At 60.4% G+C, this 17,492-nt stretch overlaps 1 long non-coding RNA gene across 1 annotated transcript in view; it reads left to right on the plus strand.

Annotated features, from left to right (window-relative positions):
• LOC148138766 (uncharacterized) overlaps positions 1-17,492 on the plus strand; it is a 109,283-nt gene that overhangs the window by 60,413 nt on the left and 31,378 nt on the right. The gene's annotated exons all lie outside the window — the stretch shown is intronic.

A 17,492-nucleotide genomic window follows, 5' to 3' on the forward strand; every position in this document is an offset into this window, starting at 1 on the left:
TCCCTCCCTCGCTGTGTGTGTGTGTGTCCCTCCCTCGCTGTGTGCGTGTGTGTCCCTCCCTCACTGTGTGTGTGTCCCTCCCTCGCTGTGTGTGTGTCCCTCCCTAGCTGTGTGTGTGTGTCCCTCCCTCGCTGTGTGTGTGTGTGTCCCTCCCTCGCTGTGTGTGTGTCCCACCCTCGCTGTGTGTGTGTCCCTCCCTCGCTGTGTGTGTGTGTGTCCCTCCCTCGCTGTTTGTGTGTGTCCCTCCCTCGCTGTGTGTGTGTGTGTGTCCCTCACTCGCTGTGTGTGTGTGTGTGTGTCCCTCCCTCGCTGTGTGTGTGTGTCCCTCCCTCGCTGTGTGTGTGTGTGTCCCTCCCTCGCTGTGTGCGTGTGTGTACCTCCCTCGCTGTGTGTGTGTTCCCCCCTCGCTGTGTGTGTGTGTCCCTCCCTCGCTGTGTGTGTGTGTGTGTGTCCCTCCCTCGCTGTGTGTGTGTGTGTCCCTCTCTCGCTGTGTGTGTGTCCCTCCCTCGCTGTGTGTGTGTGTGTGTCCCTCCCTCGCTGTGTGTTTGTGTGTGTGTCCCGCCCTCGCTGTGTGTGTGTGTGTGTCCCTCCCTCGCTGTGTGTTTGTGTGTGTGTCCCTCCCTCGCTGTGTGTGTGTGTGTGTCCCTCCCTCGCTGTGTGTGTGTGTGTCCCTCCCTCGCTGGGTGTGTCCCTCGCTGAGTGTGTGTGTGTCCCTCCCTCGCTGCGTGTGTGTGTGTGTGTCCCTCCCTCGCTGTGTGTGTGTGTGTCCCTCACCTCGCTGTGTGTATGTGTGTGTGTCCCTCCCTCGCTGTGTGTGTGTCCATCCCTCGCTGTGTGACTGTGTCCCTCCCTCGCTGTGTGTGTGTGTGTCCCTCCCTCGCTGTGTGTGTGTGTGTGTGTGTCCCTCCCTCGCTGTGTGTGTGTGTGTCCCTCCCTCGCTGTGTGTGTGTGTGTGTTTGTGTGTGTGTCCCTCCCTCGCTGTGTGTGTGTGTCCCTCCCTCGCTGTGTGTGTGTGTCCCTCCCTCGCTGTGTGTGTGTGTGTGTGTCCCTCCCTCGCTGTGTGTGTGTGTGTCCCTCCCTCGCTGTGTGTGTGTGTGTGTGTCTCTCCCTCGCTGTGTGTGTGTGTGTCCCTCCGTCGCTGTGTGTGTGTGTGTCCCTTCCTCGCTGTGTGTGTGTGTCCCTCCCTCGCTGTGTGTGTGTGTGTCCCTCCCTCGCTGTGTGTGTGTCCCTCCCTCGCCGTGTGTGTGTGTGTGTCCCTCCCTCGCTGTGTGTGTGTGTGTCCCTCCCTCGCTGTGTGTGTGTCCCTCCCTCGCTGTGTGTGTGTCCCTCCATCGCTGTGTGTGTGTGTGTCCCTCCCTCGCTGTGTGTGTGTGTGTCCCTCCCTCGCTGTGTGTGTGTGTCTCTCCCTCGCTGTGTGTGTGTGTGTGTCCCTCCCTCGCTGTGTGTGTGTGTCCCTCCCTCGCTGTGTGTGTATGTCCCTCCCTCGCTGTGTGTGTGTGTATGTCCCTCACTCGCTGTGTGTGTGTGTGTCCCTCCCTCGCTGTGTGTGTGTGTGTCCCTCCCTCGCTGGGTGTGTCCCTCGCTGAGTGTGTGTGTGTCCCTCCCTCGCTGTGTGTGTGTGTGTGTTTCCCTCCCTCGCTGTGTGTGTGAGTGTGTGTCCCTCCCTCGTGTGTGTTTGTGTCCCTCCCTCGTGTGTGTGTGTGTCCCTCCCTCACTGTGTGTGTGTCCCTCCCTCGCTGTGTGTGTGTGTCCCTCCCTCGCTGTGTGTGTGTGTCCCACCCTCGCTGTGTGTGTGTGTGTCCCTCCCTCGCTGTGTGTGTGTGTCCCTCCCTCGCTGTGTGTTTGTGTGTGTCTCTCCCTCGCTGTGTGTGTCCCTCGCTGTGTGTGTGTGTGTGTGTGACCCTCCCTCGCTGTGTGTCTGTGTGTCCCTTACTCGCTGTGTGTGTCCGTGTCCCTCCCTCGCTGTGTGTGTGTGTGTGTGTCCCTCGCTCGCTTTGTGTGTGTGTGTCCCTCCCTCGCTGTGTGTGTGTGTGTCCCTCCCTCGCTGTGTGTGTGTGTGTGTGTGTCCCTCCCTCGCTGTGTGTGCGTGTGTGTCCCTCCCTCGCTGTGTGTGTGTGTGTCCCTCCCTCGCTGTGTGTGTGTGTGTCCCTTCCTCGCTGTGTGTGTCCCTCGCTGTGTGTGTGTGTGTCCCTCCCTCGCTGTGTGTGTGTGTGTGTCCCTCCCTCGCTGTGTGTGTGTGCGTGTCCCTCCCTCGCTGTGTGTGTGTGTGTCCCTCCCTCGCTGTGTGTGTGTGTGTCCCTCCCTCGCTGTGTGTTTCCCTCGCTGTGTGTGTGTGTCCCTCCCTCGCTGTGTGTGTGTGTGTGTCCCTCCCTCGCTGTGTGTGTGTGTCCCTCCCTCGCTGTGTGTGTGTGCGTGTGTCCCTCCCTCGCTGTGTGTGCGTGTGTCCCTCCCTCGCTGTGTGTGTGTGTGTCCCTCCCTCGCTGTGTGTGTGTGTGTGTGTGTCCCTCCCTCGCTGTGTGCGCGTGTGTCCCTCCCTCGCTGTGTGTGTGTGTCCCTACCTCGCTGTGTGTGTGTGTGTGTGTCCCTCCCTCGCTGTGTGTGTGTCCCTCCCTCGCTGTGTGTGTGTGTGTCCATCCCTCGCTGCGTGTCTGTGTCCCTCCCTCGCTGTGTGTGTGTGTGTTCCTCCCTCGCTGTGTGTGTGTGTGTGTGTGTGTCCCTCCCTCGCTGTGTGTGTGTGTGTGTGTCCCTCCCTCGCTGTGTGTGTGTGTGTGTCCCTCCCTCGCTGTGTGTGTGTGTGTGTCCCTCCCTCGCTGTGTGTGTGTGTGTGTCCCTCCCTCGCTGTGTGTGTGTGTGTGTCCCTCCCTCGCTGTGTGTGTGTGTGTCCCTCCCTCGCTGTGTGTGTGTGTGTGTCCCTCCCTCGCTGTGTGTGTGTGTCCCTCCCTCGTGTGTGTGTGTGTCCCTCCCTCGCTGTGTGCGTGTGTGTCCCCCTCCCTCGCTGTGTGTGTGTGTGTCCCTCCCTCGCTGTGTGTGTGTGTGTGTGTGTCCCTCCCTCTGTGTGTGTGTGTGTCCCACCCTCGCTGTGTGTGTGTGTTCCACCCACGCTGTGTGTGTGCGTGTGTCCCTCCCTCGCTGTGTGTGTGTCCCTCCGTCGCTGTGTGTGTGTGTCCCTCCCTCGCTGTGCGTGTCCCTCGCTGTGTTTGTGTGTGTCCCTCCCTCGCTGTGTGTGTGTGTGTGTGTCCCTCCCTCGCTGTGTGTGTGTGTGTGTCCCTCCCTCGCTGTGTGTGTGTGTCCCTCCCTCGCTGTGTGCGTGTGTGTCCCTCCCTCGCTGTGTGTGTGGGTGTCTCTCCCTCGCTGTGTGTGTGTGTGTGTCCCTCCCTCGCTGTGTGTGTGTGTGTGTCCCTCCCTCGCTGTGTGTGTGTGTGTACCTCCCTCGCTGTGTGTGTGTCCCTCCCTCGCTGTGTGTGTGTGTCCCTCCCTCGCTGTGTGTGTGTGTGTGTGTCCCTCCCTCGCTGTGTGTGTGTCCCTCCCTCGCTGTGTGTGTGTGGGTCCCTCCCTCGCTGTGTGTGTGTGTGTCCCTCCCTCGCTGTGTGTGTGTCCCTCCCTCGCTGTGTGTGTGTGTGTGTGTGTGTCCCTCCCTCGCTGTGTGTGTGTGTCCCTCCCTCGCTGTGTGTGTGTGTGTCCCTCCCTCGCTGTGTGTGTGTGTGTACCTCCCTCGCTGTGTGTGTGTTCCCCACTCGCTGTGTGTGTGTGTCCCTCCCTCGCTGTGTGTGTGTGTGTCCCTCCCTCGCTGTGTGTGTGTGTGTCCCTCTCTCGCTGTGTGTGTGTCCCTCCCTCGCTGTGTGTGTGTGTGTGTCCCTCCCTCGCTGTGTGTGTGTGTGTGTGTCCCTCTCTCGCTGTGTGTGTGTCTCTCCCTCGCTGTGTGTGTGTGTGTGTCCCTCCCTCGCTGTGTGTGTGTGTCCCTCCCTCGCTGTGTGTGTGTGTGTACCTCCCTCGCTGTGTGTGTGTTCCCCACTCGCTGTGTGTGTGTGTCCCTCTCTCGCTGTGTGTGTCCCTCCCTCGCTGTGTGTGTGTGTGTCCCTCTCTCTCTCTGTGTGTGTCCCTCCCTCGCTGTGTGTGTGTGTGTGTCCCTCCCTCGCTGTGTGTGTGTGTGTCCCTCCCTCGCTGTGTGTGTGTGTGTGTGTCCCACCCTCGCTGTGTGTGCGTGTGTCCCTCCCTCGCTGTGTGTGTGTGTCCCTCCCTCGCTGTGTGTGTGTGTGTCCCTCCCTCGCTGTGTGTGTGTCCCTCCCTCGCTGTGTGTGTGTGTGTCCATCCCTCGCTGCGTGTCCGTGTCCCTCCCTCGCTGTGTGTGTGTGTGTCCCTCCCTCGCTGTGTGTGTGTGTGTGTGTGTGTGTCCCTCCCTCGCTGTGTATGTGTGTGTGTGTGTCCCTCCCTCGCTGTGTGTGTGTGTGTGTGTGTGTGTGTCCCTCCCTCGCTGTGTGTGTGTGTGTGTGTCCCTCCCTCACTGTGTGTGTGTGTCCCTCCCTCGCTGTGTGTGTGTGTGTGTCCCTCCCTCGCTGTGTGTGTGTATGTGTCCCTCCCTCGCTGTGTGTGTGTGTGTCCCTCCCTCGCTGTGTGTGTGTGTGTGTCCCTCCCTCGCTGTGTGTGTGTGTTTCCCCCTCCGCTGTGTGTGTGTGTGCCCCTCCCTCGCTGTGTGTGTCCCTCCCTCGCTGTGTGTGTGTGTGTGTGTGTGTCCCTCCCTCTCTGTGTGTGTGTGTCCCACCCTCGCAGTGTGTGTGTGTCCCACCCTCGCTGTGTGTGTGCGTGTGTCCCTCCCTCGCTGTGTGTGTGTGTGTCCCTCCCTCGCTGTGTGTGTGTGTCCCTCCCTCGCTGTGTGTGTGTCCCTCCCTCGCTGTGTGTGTCCCTCCCTCGCTGTGTGTGTCCCTCGCTGTGTGTGTGTGTGTCCCTCCCTCGCTGTGTGTGTGTCCCTCCCTCGCTGTGTGTGTGTGTGTGTGTCCCACCCTCGCTGTGTGTGTGTGTGTCCCTCCCTCGCTGTGTGTGTGTGTGTGTGTCCCTCCCTCGCTGTCTGTGTGTGTGTCCCTCCCTCGCTGTGTGTGTGTGTCCCTCCCTCGCTGTGTGTGTGTGTGTCCCTCCCTCGCTGTGTGTGTGTGTGTGTGTCCTTCCCTCGCTCTGTGTGTGTGTGTGTTCCTCCCTCGCTGTGTGTGTGTGTGTCCCACCCTCGCTCTGTGTGTGTGTGTCCCTCCCTCGCTGTGTGTGTGTGTGTGTGTCCCTCCCTCGCTGTCTGTGTGTGTGTCCCTCCCTCGCTGTGTGTGTGTGTCCCTCCCTCGCTGTGTGTGTGTGTGTGTGTCCCTCCCTCGCTGTGTGTGTGTGTGTGTGTCCTTCCCTCGCTGTGTGTGTGTGTGTGTTCCTCCCTCGCTGTGTGTGTGTGTGTCCCACCCTCGCTGTGTGTGTGTGTGTCCCTCCCTCGCTGTGTGTGTGTGTGTCCCTCCCTCGCTATGTGTGTGTGTGTCCCTCCCTCGCTGTGTGTGTGTGTCCCTCCCACGCTGTGTGTGTGTGTGTCCCTCCCTCGCTGTGTGTGTGTGTCCCTCCCACGCTGTGTGTGTGTGTGTCCCTCCCTCGCTGTGTGTGTGTGTGTCCCTTCCTCGCTGTGTGTGTGTGTGTGTGTGTCCCTCCCTCGCTGTGTGTGTGTGTGTGTCCCTCCCTCGCTGTGTGTGTGTGTGTCCCTCCCTCGCTGTGTGTGTCCCTCGCTGTGTGTGTGTGTCCCTCCCTCGCTGTGTGTGTGTGTGTTCCTCCCTCGCTGTGTGTGTGTGCGTGTGTCCCTCCCTCGCTGTGTGTGCGTGTGTCCCTCCCTCGCTGTGTGTGTGTGTGTCCCTCCCTCGCTGTGTGTGTGTGTGTGTGTCCCTCCCTCGCTGTCTGTGTGTGTGTCCCTCCCTCGCTGTGTGTGTGTGTCCCTCCCTCGCTGTGTGTGTGTGTGTGTCCCTCCCTCGCTGTGTGTGTGTGTGTGTGTGTGTCCTTCCCTCGCTGTGTGTGTGTGTGTGTTCCTCCCTCGATGTGTGTGTGTGTGTCCCACCCTCGCTGTGTGTGTGTGTGTCCCTCCCTCGATGTGTGTGTGTGTGTGTGTCCCTCCCTCGCTGTCTGTGTGTGTGTCCCTCCCTCGCTGTGTGTGTGTGTCCCTCCCTCGCTGTGTGTGTGTGTGTGTCCCTCCCTCGCTGTGTGTGTGTGTGTGTGTCCTTCCCTCGCTGTGTGTGTGTGTGTTCCTCCCTCGCTGTGTGTGTGTGTGTCCCACCCTCGCTGTGTGTGTGTGTGTCCCTCCCTCGCTGTGTGTGTGTGTGTCCCTCCCTCGCTATGTGTGTGTGTGTCCCTCCCTCGCTGTGTGTGTGTGTGTACCTCCCTCGCTGTGTGTGTGTCCCTCCCTCGCTGTGTGTGTGTGTGTCCCTCCCTCGCTGTGTGTGTGTGTGTCCCTCCCTCGCTGTGTGTGTGTCCCTCCCTCGCTGTGTGTGTGTCCCTCCCTCGCTGTGTGTGTGTGTGTCCCTTCCTCGCTGTGTGTGTGTGTGTGTCCCTCCCTCGCTGTGTGTGTGTGTGTCCCTCCCTCGCTGTGTGTGTGTGTGTGTCCCTCCCTCGCTGTGTGTGTCCCTCGCTGTGTGTGTGTGTCCCTCCCTCGCTGTGTGTGTGTGTGTTCCTCCCTCGCTGTGTGTGTGTGCGTGTGTCCCTCCCTCGCTGTGTGTGCGTGTGTCCCTCCCTCGCTGTGTGTGCGTGTGTCCCTCCCTCGCTGTGTGTGTGTGTGTGTGTGTCCCTCCCTCGCTGTGTGTGTGTCCCTCCCTCGCTGTGTGTGTGTGTGTCCATCCCTCGCTGCGTGTCTGTGTCCCTCCCTCGCTGTGTGTGTGTGTGTGTCCCTCAATCGCTGTGTGTGTGTGTGTCGCTCCCTCGCTGTGTGTGTGTGTCCCTCCCTCGCTGTGTGTGTGTGTGTCCCTCCCTCGCTGTGTGTGTGTGTGTGTGTCCCACCCTCGCTGTGTGTGCGTGTGTCCCTCCCTCGCTGTGTGTGTGTGTCCCTCCCTCGCTGTGTGTGTGTGTGTGTCCCTCCCTCGCTGTGTGTGTGTCCCTCCCTCGCTGTGTGTGTGTGTGTCCATCCCTCGCTGCGTGTCCGTGTCCCTCCCTCGCTGTGTGTGTGTGTGTCCCTCCCTCGCTGTGTGTGTGTGTGTGTGTGTGTCCCTCCCTCGCTGTGTGTGTGTGTGTGTGTGTCCCTCCCTCGCTGTGTGTGTGTGTGTGTGTGTGTGTGTGTGTCCCTCCCTCGCTGTGTGTGTGTGTGTGTGTCCCTCCCTCACTGTGTGTGTGTGTCCCTCCCTCGCTGTGTGTGTGTGTGTGTCCCTCCCTCGCTGTGTGTGTGTGTGTGTCCCTCCCTCGCTGTGTGTGTGTGTGTCCCTCCCTCGCTGTGTGTGTGTGTGTGTCCCTCCCTCGCTGTGTGTGTGTGTTTCCCCCTCCGCTGTGTGTGTGTGTGCCCCTCCCTCGCTGTGTGTGTCCCTCCCTCGCTGTGTGTGTGTGTGTGTGTGTGTCCCTCCCTCTCTGTGTGTGTGTGTCCCACCCTCGCAGTGTGTGTGTGTCCCACCCTCGCTGTGTGTGTGCGTGTGTCCCTCCCTCGCTGTGTGTGTGTGTGTCCCTCCCTCGCTGTGTGTGTGTGTCCCTCCCTCGCTGTGTGTGTGTCCCTCCCTCGCTGTGTGTGTCCCTCCCTCGCTGTGTGTGTCCCTCGCTGTGTGTGTGTGTGTCCCTCCCTCGCTGTGTGTGTGTCCCTCCCTCGCTGTGTGTGTGTGTGTGTGTCCCACCCTCGCTGTGTGTGTGTGTGTCCCTCCCTCGCTGTGTGTGTGTGTGTGTGTCCCTCCCTCGCTGTCTGTGTGTGTGTCCCTCCCTCGCTGTGTGTTTGTGTCCCTCCCTCGCTGTGTGTGTGTGTGTCCCTCCCTCGCTGTGTGTGTGTGTGTGTCCTTCCCTCGCTCTGTGTGTGTGTGTGTTCCTCCCTCGCTGTGTGTGTGTGTGTCCCACCCTCGCTGTGTGTGTGTGTGTCCCTCCCTCGCTGTGTGTGTGTGTGTGTGTCCCTCCCTCGCTGTCTGTGTGTGTGTCCCTCCCTCGCTGTGTGTGTGTGTCCCTCCCTCGCTGTGTGTGTGTGTGTGTCCCTCCCTCGCTGTGTGTGTGTGTGTGTGTCCTTCCCTCGCTGTGTGTGTGTGTGTGTTCCTCCCTCGCTGTGTGTGTGTGTGTCCCACCCTCGCTGTGTGTGTGTGTGTCTCTCCCTCGCTGTGTGTGTGTGTGTCCCTCCCTCGCTGTGTGTGTGTGTGTCCCTCCCTCGCTATGTGTGTGTGTGTCCCTCCCTCGCTGTGTGTGTGTGTCCCTCCCACGCTGTGTGTGTGTGTGTCCCTCCCTCGCTGTGTGTGTGTGTCCCTCCCACGCTGTGTGTGTGTGTGTCCCTCCCTCGCTGTGTGTGTGTGTGTCCCTTCCTCGCTGTGTGTGTGTGTGTGTGTGTCCCTCCCTCGCTGTGTGTGTGTGTGTGTCCCTCCCTCGCTGTGTGTGTGTGTGTCCCTCCCTCGCTGTGTGTGTCCCTCGCTGTGTGTGTGTGTCCCTCCCTCGCTGTGTGTGTGTGTGTTCCTCCCTCGCTGTGTGTGTGTGCGTGTGTCCCTCCCTCGCTGTGTGTGCGTGTGTCCCTCCCTCGCTGTGTGTGTGTGTGTCCCTCCCTCGCTGTGTGTGTGTGTGTGTGTCCCTCCCTCGCTGTCTGTGTGTGTGTCCCTCCCTCGCTGTGTGTGTGTGTCCCTCCCTCGCTGTGTGTGTGTGTGTGTCCCTCCCTCGCTGTGTGTGTGTGTGTGTGTGTGTCCTTCCCTCGCTGTGTGTGTGTGTGTGTTCCTCCCTCGATGTGTGTGTGTGTGTCCCACCCTCGCTGTGTGTGTGTGTGTCCCTCCCTCGATGTGTGTGTGTGTGTGCGTCCCTCCCTCGCTGTCTGTGTGTGTGTCCCTCCCTCGCTGTGTGTGTGTGTCCCTCCCTCGCTGTGTGTGTGTGTGTGTCCCTCCCTCGCTGTGTGTGTGTGTGTGTGTCCTTCCCTCGCTGTGTGTGTGTGTGTTCCTCCCTCGCTGTGTGTGTGTGTGTCCCACCCTCGCTGTGTGTGTGTGTGTCCCTCCCTCGCTGTGTGTGTGTGTGTCCCTCCCTCGCTATGTGTGTGTGTGTCCCTCCCTCGCTGTGTGTGTGTGTGTACCTCCCTCGCTGTGTGTGTGTCCCTCCCTCGCTGTGTGTGTGTGTGTCCCTCCCTCGCTGTGTGTGTGTGTGTCCATCCCTCGCTGTGTGTGTGTCCCTCCCTCGCTGTGTGTGTGTCCCTCCCTCGCTGTGTGTGTGTGTGTCCCTTCCTCGCTGTGTGTGTGTGTGTGTGTCCCTCCCTCGCTGTGTGTGTGTGTGTCCCTCCCTCGCTGTGTGTGTGTGTGTGTCCCTCCCTCGCTGTGTGTGTCCCTCGCTGTGTGTGTGTGTCCCTCCCTCGCTGTGTGTGTGTGTGTTCCTCCCTCGCTGTGTGTGTGTGCGTGTGTCCCTCCCTCGCTGTGTGTGCGTGTGTCCCTCCCTCGCTGTGTGTGCGTGTGTCCCTCCCTCGCTGTGTGTGTGTGTGTGTGTGTCCCTCCCTCGCTGTGTGTGTGTCCCTCCCTCGCTGTGTGTGTGTGTGTCCATCCCTCGCTGCGTGTCTGTGTCCCTCCCTCGCTGTGTGTGTGTGTGTGTCCCTCAATCGCTGTGTGTGTGTGTGTGTCGCTCCCTCGCTGTGTGTGTGTGTCCCTCCCTCGCTGTGTGTGTGTGTGTGTCCCTCCCTCGCTGTGTGTGTATGTGTGTGTCGCTCCCTCGCTGTGTGTGTGTGTGTGTCCCTCCCTCGCTGTGTGTGTGTGTGTCCCTCCCTCGCTGTGTGTGTGTGTGTCGCTCCCTCGCTGTGTGTGTGTGTCCCTCCCTCGCTGTGTGTGTGTGTGTCCCTCCCTCGCTGTGTGTGTGTGTGTGTGTCCCACCCTCGCTGTGTGTGCGTGTGTCCCTCCCTCGCTGTGTGTGTGTGTCCCTCCCTCGCTGTGTGTGTGTGTGTGTCCCTCCCTCGCTGTGTGTGTGTCCCTCCCTCGCTGTGTGTGTGTGTGTGTCCCTCAATCGCTGTGTGTGTGTGTGTCGCTCCCTCGCTGTGTGTGTGTGTCCCTCCCTCGCTGTGTGTGTGTGTGTCCCTCCCTCGCTGTGTGTGTGTGTGTGTGTCCCACCCTCGCTGTGTGTGCGTGTGTCCCTCCCTCGCTGTGTGTGTGTGTCCCTCCCTCGCTGTGTGTGTGTGTGTGTCCCTCCCTCGCTGTGTGTGTGTCCCTCCCTCGCTGTGTGTGTGTGTGTCCATCCCTCGCTGCGTGTCCGTGTCCCTCCCTCGCTGTGTGTGTGTGTGTCCCTCCCTCGCTGTGTGTGTGTGTGTGTGTGTGTCCCTCCCTCGCTGTGTGTGTGTGTGTGTGTGTCCCTCCCTCGCTGTGTGTGTGTGTGTGTGTGTGTGTGTGTGTCCCTCCCTCGCTGTGTGTGTGTGTGTGTGTCCCTCCCTCACTGTGTGTGTGTGTCCCTCCCTCGCTGTGTGTGTGTGTGTGTCCCTCCCTCGCTGTGTGTGTGTGTGTGTCCCTCCCTCGCTGTGTGTGTGTGTGTCCCTCCCTCGCTGTGTGTGTGTGTGTGTCCCTCCCTCGCTGTGTGTGTGTGTTTCCCCCTCCGCTGTGTGTGTGTGTGCCCCTCCCTCGCTGTGTGTGTCCCTCCCTCGCTGTGTGTGTGTGTGTGTGTGTGTCCCTCCCTCTCTGTGTGTGTGTGTCCCACCCTCGCAGTGTGTGTGTGTCCCACCCTCGCTGTGTGTGTGCGTGTGTCCCTCCCTCGCTGTGTGTGTGTGTGTCCCTCCCTCGCTGTGTGTGTGTGTCCCTCCCTCGCTGTGTGTGTGTCCCTCCCTCGCTGTGTGTGTCCCTCCCTCGCTGTGTGTGTCCCTCGCTGTGTGTGTGTGTGTCCCTCCCTCGCTGTGTGTGTGTCCCTCCCTCGCTGTGTGTGTGTGTGTGTGTCCCACCCTCGCTGTGTGTGTGTGTGTCCCTCCCTCGCTGTGTGTGTGTGTGTGTGTCCCTCCCTCGCTGTCTGTGTGTGTGTCCCTCCCTCGCTGTGTGTTTGTGTCCCTCCCTCGCTGTGTGTGTGTGTGTCCCTCCCTCGCTGTGTGTGTGTGTGTGTCCTTCCCTCGCTCTGTGTGTGTGTGTGTTCCTCCCTCGCTGTGTGTGTGTGTGTCCCACCCTCGCTGTGTGTGTGTGTGTCCCTCCCTCGCTGTGTGTGTGTGTGTGTGTCCCTCCCTCGCTGTCTGTGTGTGTGTCCCTCCCTCGCTGTGTGTGTGTGTCCCTCCCTCGCTGTGTGTGTGTGTGTGTCCCTCCCTCGCTGTGTGTGTGTGTGTGTGTCCTTCCCTCGCTGTGTGTGTGTGTGTGTTCCTCCCTCGCTGTGTGTGTGTGTGTCCCACCCTCGCTGTGTGTGTGTGTGTCTCTCCCTCGCTGTGTGTGTGTGTGTCCCTCCCTCGCTGTGTGTGTGTGTGTCCCTCCCTCGCTATGTGTGTGTGTGTCCCTCCCTCGCTGTGTGTGTGTGTCCCTCCCACGCTGTGTGTGTGTGTGTCCCTCCCTCGCTGTGTGTGTGTGTCCCTCCCACGCTGTGTGTGTGTGTGTCCCTCCCTCGCTGTGTGTGTGTGTGTCCCTTCCTCGCTGTGTGTGTGTGTGTGTGTGTCCCTCCCTCGCTGTGTGTGTGTGTGTCCCTCCCTCGCTGTGTGTGTCCCTCGCTGTGTGTGTGTGTCCCTCCCTCGCTGTGTGTGTGTGTGTTCCTCCCTCGCTGTGTGTGTGTGCGTGTGTCCCTCCCTCGCTGTGTGTGCGTGTGTCCCTCCCTCGCTGTGTGTGTGTGTGTCCCTCCCTCGCTGTGTGTGTGTGTGTGTGTGTGTCCCTCCCTCGCTGTCTGTGTGTGTGTCCCTCCCTCGCTGTGTGTGTGTGTCCCTCCCTCGCTGTGTGTGTGTGTGTCCCTCCCTCGCTGTGTGTGTGTGTGTGTGTGTGTCCTTCCCTCGCTGTGTGTGTGTGTGTGTTCCTCCCTCGATGTGTGTGTGTGTGTCCCACCCTCGCTGTGTGTGTGTGTGTCCCTCCCTCGATGTGTGTGTGTGTGTGCGTCCCTCCCTCGCTGTCTGTGTGTGTGTCCCTCCCTCGCTGTGTGTGTGTGTCCCTCCCTCGCTGTGTGTGTGTGTGTGTCCCTCCCTCGCTGTGTGTGTGTGTGTGTGTCCTTCCCTCGCTGTGTGTGTGTGTGTTCCTCCCTCGCTGTGTGTGTGTGTGTCCCACCCTCGCTGTGTGTGTGTGTGTCCCTCCCTCGCTGTGTGTGTGTGTGTCCCTCCCTCGCTATGTGTGTGTGTGTCCCTCCCTCGCTGTGTGTGTGTGTGTACCTCCCTCGCTGTGTGTGTGTCCCTCCCTCGCTGTGTGTGTGTGTGTCCCTCCCTCGCTGTGTGTGTGTGTGTCCATCCCTCGCTGTGTGTGTGTCCCTCCCTCGCTGTGTGTGTGTCCCTCCCTCGCTGTGTGTGTGTGTGTCCCTTCCTCGCTGTGTGTGTGTGTGTGTGTCCCTCCCTCGCTGTGTGTGTGTGTGTCCCTCCCTCGCTGTGTGTGTGTGTGTGTCCCTCCCTCGCTGTGTGTGTCCCTCGCTGTGTGTGTGTGTCCCTCCCTCGCTGTGTGTGTGTGTGTTCCTCCCTCGCTGTGTGTGTGTGCGTGTGTCCCTCCCTCGCTGTGTGTGCGTGTGTCCCTCCCTCGCTGTGTGTGCGTGTGTCCCTCCCTCGCTGTGTGTGTGTGTGTGTGTGTCCCTCCCTCGCTGTGTGTGTGTCCCTCCCTCGCTGTGTGTGTGTGTGTCCATCCCTCGCTGCGTGTCTGTGTCCCTCCCTCGCTGTGTGTGTGTGTGTGTCCCTCAATCGCTGTGTGTGTGTGTGTGTCGCTCCCTCGCTGTGTGTGTGTGTCCCTCCCTCGCTGTGTGTGTGTGTGTGTCCCTCCCTCGCTGTGTGTGTATGTGTGTGTCGCTCCCTCGCTGTGTGTGTGTGTGTGTCCCTCCCTCGCTGTGTGTGTGTGTGTCCCTCCCTCGCTGTGTGTGTGTGTGTGTGTTCTTCCCTCACTGTGTGTGTGTGTGTCCCTCCCTCGCTGTGCGTGCGCGTGTCCCTCCCTCGCTGTGCGTGCGCGTGTCCCTCCCTCGCTGTGCGTGCGCGTGTCCCTCCCTCGCTGGGCGTGCGCGTGTCCCTCCCTCGCTGGGCGTGCGCGAGTCTCCCCCACGTTGGGTGTGCGCATGTCCCTCTCTTGCTCTGTGTGTGTTGTGTTTGTGTGTGTCCCTCCCTCACTGTGTGTGCATGTAATTTTGTGCTTGCGCATGCGCGTGTCCCTCCTTTGCTGTGTGTGCGTTCCCCCCACTTGCTGTGAGTATGTGTGGCCCTGTTGTATTGTATGTGTATCCCTCTTCCAGTGTACATGAGTGTCCTTCCCTCGCTGTGTGTGTGTGAGTATGTGTGTCCCTTCCTCGCTGTGTGTCTGCGTGTATCCCCTTAACTGTGTGTCTGTGTGCGTGTCCCTCCCTCGCTTTGTGTGTGTGTGTGTGTCCCACCCTTGCTTTTTGTGTATATCCCTCTCACTGTGTGTGCTCATCTGTGTGAGTGCATGGCCCCGTTGCTGTGTGTGCGTGTGTCCCTCCCTCGCCGTGTCTGTGCACGTCCCCTCTCGCTGTGTGTGTGTCTCTCTCCCTTGCTGTGAGTGTGCGGCCCCCTCCCTCGCTGTGTGTCTGTGTGTTTGTGTGTGTGTGTGTGTGTCAATCCCTTGCTGTGAGCGTGCGTGTCCACCCTCGCTCTGTGTGTGGGGGTCCCCTCTCGCTGTGTGTGTGTGTGTGTGTGTGTGTGTCTCCCTCCCTCGGTGTGTGTGTGCGTGCCCCCCCTCACTGTGTATGTGTGAGTTTCCACCCCCTTTGCTCTGTGTGTGTGTGTCCCTCTTGGTGTGCGTGGCCCTCCCTCGCTCTGTGTGTGCATGTCCCTCCCTGGCTGTGTGTGTGCGTGTCCCTCCCAGGCTGTGTGTGTGCGTGTCCCTCCCTGGCTGTGTGTGTGCGTGTCCCTCCCTGGCTGTGTGTGTGCGTGTCCCTCCCTGGCTGTGTGTGTGCGTCTCCCTCCCTGGCTGTGTGTGTGCGTGTCCCTCCCTGGCTGTGTGTGTGCGTGTCCCTCCCTGGCTATGTGTGTGTGTGTGGCCCTCCCTGGCTGTGTGTGTGCGTGTCCCTCCCTGGCTGTGTGTGTGCGTGTCCCTCCCTCGCTGTGTGTGTGTGTCCCTCTCGCTGTGTGTGTGCGTGTCCCTCCCTCGCAGTGTGTGCGTGTCCCTCCCTCGCTGTGTGTGCGTGTCTCTCCCTCGCTGTGTGTGCGTGTCCCTCCCTCGCAGTGTGTGTGCGTGTCTCTCCCTCGCTGTGTGTGTGTGTGTATCCCTCCCTCGCTGTGTGTGTGTGTCCCTCCCTCGCTGTGTGTGTGCATGTCCCTCCCTCGCTGTGTGTGTGCGTATCCCTCCCTCGCTGTGTGTGCGTGTCCCTCCCTCGCTGTGTGTGTGCGTGTCGCTCCCTCGCTGTGTGTGTGCGTGTCCCTCCCTCACTGTGTATGTGTGAGTTTCCCCCCCCCCTTGCTCTGTGTGTGTGTGTCCCTCTTGGTGTGCGTGTGTGCGCGTGGCCCTCCCTCTCTGTGTGTGCGTGGCCCTCCCTCGCTGTGTGTGCATGTGTCCCTCCCTGGCTGTGTGTGTGCGTGTCCCCCTCTCGCTGTATGTATCTGTGTTTGTGTGCTTCCTCTTGCGCATGTCGCTCCCTCGCTGAGCGTGCGCGTGTCCCTCCTTCGCTGTGCGTGCGCGTGTCCCTCCCTCGCTGTGCGTGCACGTGTCCCTCTCTCGCTGTGCGTTCATGTCCCCCTCTTGCAGTGTGTGTCTGTGTTTGTGTGCTTCCACATGCACGTGTGGCTCCCTCGCTGTCTGTGTGCGCGTGGCCCTCCCTCGCTGTGCGTGCGCATGTGTGTCCCTCCCTCGCTATGTGTGTGTGCGTGTTTGTGTGGTCCCACCCTCGCTGTCTGTGTGTGTGTGTCTCCCTCCTTCGCTCTGTGTGTGTGTGTGTGTGTGTGTGTGTTTGTGTGGTTCCCACCCTCGCTGTCTGTGTGTGAGTTTCCCCCCTTGCCCTGTGTGTGTGTGTGTGTGTGTGTGTGTGTGTGTTTGTGTGGTCCCTCCCTCTCTGTGTATGTGTGAGTTTCCCCCCTTGCCCTGTGTGTGTGTGGCCCTCCCTCGCTGTGTGTGTGTGTGTGTGTGTTCGTCTTGCTGTGCGTGTGTGCATGTGTCGCCCCGTCGCTATGTGCATGTGTGTGTGTCTCTCCCTCGGTCTCTGTAGTGTGTGGTCCCACCCTCGCTGTCTGTGTGTGTGCGTGTCCCTCCCTGACCTTGTATTTGTGTGTCCCTCTCTCGCTGTGTGCCTGTGTTTGTGTGCTTGCGCCTGTGCGTGTCCCTCCCTCGCTGTGTGTGCGTGTCCACCTCTTGCTGTGAGTATGTGTGTCACTATTGCAGTGCATGTGACTGCCCCTCCCTCGCTATGTGCATTTGTGTATAACCCTCCCTCGTTGTGTGTGTGCGCATGTCTTTCCCTTGCTGTGTGTGCGTGTCCCTCCCTCGCTGTGTGTGTGTGCATGTCGTTCCCTCCCTCGCTGTGTGTGTGTGTGTGTGTGTGTGTGTGTGTGTGTGTGTGTGTGTGTACGTTTCACTCCCTTGCTGTGTGGGCGTGTCCCTCCCTCGCTGTGTGTGTGTGCATGTCGTTCCCTCCCTCGCTGTGTGTGTGTGTGTGTACGTTTCACTCCCTTGTTGTGTGGGCGTGTCCATCCCTCGCTGTGTGTGCGCTTGTCCCTCCCTCACTCTGCGTGTTCGTGTTCCTCGCTCTCTGCATGTCTCAGCAAGTCCCTCCCTTGCTGTGAGTGCCCCTCGCTCGCTGTGTGTGTGTGTGTCTCGCTGTGTGTATGTCCCTTCCTCATTGTGTTTGTGTATGTGTCACACCCTCACAGTATGTGTTTGTGTGTGTCCCCCTTCGCTGCGTGTCCCTCACTCGCTGGTTGCGTGTGTCAATCCCTCACGTTGTGTGTATGTGTCTCTCTCTCGCTCTGTGTGTGCGTTTCCCTTCCTCGCTGTGAGTGTGTGTGTGTGTGTGTGTGTCTTCATCCCTCCCTCTGTGTGTGTGTGTGTGTGCACGTGTCCTTCCCTTGCTGTGTATGTGTGTCCCTCCCTCGCTGTGTGCGCATGTCCCTCTCTCACTGTGTGTGCACGAGTCACTCCATTGCTGTGTATGTGACCCTCCCTTGTGTGTGTGTGTGTGTGTCCCTCCCTTGCTCTTTGTGTATATCCCCCTCACTGTATGTGCGTATCTCCCCTCAGTGAGTGCATGTCCCACCATGCTGTGTGTGCGTGTGTCCCTCCCTCGCTGTGCTTGTGCATATCCTCTCTCGTTGTGTGTGCGTGTGTCCCTCTCAATTTCTGTGCAAATGCCCTCCCCCTCGCCGCGTGTGTGTGTGTCCCTCCCTCGCTCTGTGTGTGTGTGTGTGTGTGTGCTTGTCCCTCCCTCGCTGTGTGTGCTTGTCCCTCCCTCGCTGTGTGTGCTTGTCCCTCCCTCGCTGTGTGCGCTTGTCCGTCCCTCGCTGTGTGCGCTTGTCCCTCCCTCGCTGTGTGTGCGCGTGTCCCTCCCTCGCTGTGTGTGCGCGCATCCCTCCCTCGCTGCATGTCTCAGCAAGTCCCTCGCTCGCTGTGCGTGTGTGTGGGTCCCTTCCTCGCTGTGTGTGTGTGTGTGTGTGTGTGTCCCTCCCTCGCTGTGTGTGTGTGTCCCTCCCTCACTGTGTGTGCATGTAATTTTGTGCGTGCGCATGCGCGTGTCCCTCCTTCGCTGTGTGTGCGTTCCCCCCTCTTGCTGTGAGTATGTGTGGCCCTGTTGTAGTGTATGTGTATCCCTCTTCCAGTGTACGTGAGTGTCCTTCCCTCGCTGTGTGTGTGTGAGTATGTGTGTCCCTTCCTCGCTGTGTGTCTGCGTGTATCCCCTTAACTGTGTGTCTGTGTGTGTATCCCTCCCTCGCTTTATGTGTGTGTGTGTGTCCCACCCTTGCTCTTTGTGTATATCCCTCTCACTGTGTGTGCTCATCTGTGTGAGTGCATGACCCCGTTGCTGTGTGTGCGTGTGTCCCTCCATCGCCGTGTCTGTGCGTGTCCCCTCTCGCTGTGTGTGTGTCTCTCTCCCTTGCTGTGAGTGTGCGTCCCCCTCCCTCGCTGTGTGTCTGTGTGTGTGTGTGTCACTCCCTTGCTGTGAGCGTGCGTGTCCACCCTCGCTCTGTGTGTGGGGGCCCCCTCTCGCTCTGTGTGTGTGTGTGTGTGTGTGTCTCCCTCCCTCGGTGTGTGTGTGCGTGTCCCCCCTCACTGTGTATGTGTGAGTTTCCCCCC

The sequence above is a fragment of the Chiloscyllium plagiosum genome, unplaced genomic scaffold, assembly GCF_037043375.1.
Source record: "Chiloscyllium plagiosum isolate Xiang-an unplaced genomic scaffold, Cpla_swu_hap1 HiC_scaffold_39, whole genome shotgun sequence".
Taxonomy (NCBI): domain Eukaryota; kingdom Metazoa; phylum Chordata; class Chondrichthyes; order Orectolobiformes; family Hemiscylliidae; genus Chiloscyllium; species Chiloscyllium plagiosum.